The sequence below is a fragment of the Crocodylus porosus genome, unplaced genomic scaffold (genome assembly GCF_001723895.1).
Source record: "Crocodylus porosus isolate Cpor-Errol unplaced genomic scaffold, CroPor_comp1, whole genome shotgun sequence".
NCBI classification, from domain to species: domain Eukaryota; kingdom Metazoa; phylum Chordata; order Crocodylia; family Crocodylidae; genus Crocodylus; species Crocodylus porosus.
Genome location: NW_017728951.1, coordinates 56,508,294 through 56,509,974, shown reverse-complemented (window position 1 = coordinate 56,509,974; position 1,681 = coordinate 56,508,294). Strand labels below are relative to the sequence as shown.

The window sequence follows — 1,681 nt, the reverse complement described above, 5'->3', positions numbered from 1 at the left end:
GTCCATTACCTTGACCATCTTGTGGTCCTTTTTATACTTCTTCCAGTTTAAGTAAGTCTTTGTTGAACACTCACGACCAGAAATCCATGTAGAATTCTAAATGGGGTCACTTGTTACTTTGTTTGTATGATGATCACGTTACCAAACTGGTCCCCTGGAAAAATAGTAACTGTTATGTTGTGGATCATGGGAAAATGCTTTAGACAAACAAGCCATAACTGATGACTGAAATTTAACAAATCAAACACTCAGAAGTATTAAATTACTGATCATGGGCAAACATCTCACAAAATAAAGACTTCAAGCAACATCCTTCTCCAACACAACAGCCACTTCCTACAAAATAACACAAGGAGAGCCATTCTGATACTGTTTTCTGTTGTTATTACAGCTTCAACGGCAGTCTTTGATTATTTTATATCAATTCTAGGAATCATAATGTGAATCCATATTGGTAAGTGGCTAATATAGACCTATACATAAAAAGTATTAGTTACCATATTTCACAGAAGTTTAGGCCTGGAAGGGACCTCATGAGATCATCAGGTCCTGCCCCTGTGCTCTAGGCAGGAAGACTGCTGGGGTCAAATAACCCCAGCAAGGTGTGCGCCCAGTCTCTTTTTGAAGATCTCCAGGGTGGGTGCCTGCATCACTCCCACTGGGAGTCTATTCCAGAGTCTGGTCACACGAACCATGAAGAAGTTTTTACTTGTATCCAGTCTGAAACCTTCTTCTAAGAGTTTATGACCATAGCTCCTGGTTTTCCCTTGGGGAGCTTTAATGAATAGTTATTCACCTAGCCCCTGATGCTATCCCTTGATATAATTGTAAGCTGCCACCAAATCCCCCCATAGTCTTCCCTTTTCTAGACTGAACAATCCCTTATCTGTCAGCCTGTCCTCCTATGGCTTGCTCTTCAGGCCTCTAATCATGCGAGTGGCTCTTCTCTGGACTCTCCCAAGCCTCTTCACATCATTTTTGAAGTGTGGCACCCAGAACTGGACTCAGTACTTGGCCTACCAATGCTGAGTAGAGAAAGAAAATAACTTCCTTAGGTTTTTGTTGAGATGCACTGGTTGATGCATGCCAGTGTATTTTTTGCTCTGCTAACCGTAGCATCACACTGGCAGCTCATATTCATTTTATGGTCAATTATGACCCCCAGGTCATATGGTTGGATATGGTTCTAGCTAGCATAGCACCACTGTGCCTGTAAGTTTGTTGCAGTGTTTTCCTCCCCAGATGAACCACTTTATACATTTCTCAGTGTTGAACAGCATCTGGTTCTGGTCTGCCCATCTAACTAATCTGTCTAGGTCTGCCTAGATTTCATGATGTACAAGTCAACATAGTGTAAAGGTTGACCCCTGGCTTTCCAATGTGAAAGGTAAGGATTTTCATGGGCATGGTGTCAGAGCCAGGCTCACTCACTGAGCTGCTGGCACCAAGCACAAGAGATGGAGCTATGCCACACCTTACTCAATGATAAATCATCCTAAATTAGCCACTTATACCTATTCCATGACTAGAGGGGGGTCAAAAACCTAAATTTTCAACATGTACTTTGTCCAAAAAAATCCTGGTTATTTTCCATGCAAAAAAACCAATGTAAAAAAATAATTTTGACCTCCACCCTGGAATTTAGAAAATATTGATCAGCACTAGACAAAGCCATCTTGCT

The 1,681-nt window shown here is 41.6% G+C and overlaps 1 long non-coding RNA gene across 1 annotated transcript in view; it reads right to left on the bottom strand.

The window, feature by feature from the left end:
* Nucleotides 1-977: 977 nt before the first annotated feature.
* The window catches only part of LOC109323885, a 15,332-nt gene continuing 14,628 nt past the window's right edge, over nt 978-1,681 (bottom strand). The window contains exon 3 of the long non-coding RNA XR_002104768.1: nt 978-998. This is a non-coding gene — a long non-coding RNA (uncharacterized LOC109323885). The remainder of the gene's footprint in view (nt 999-1,681) is intronic.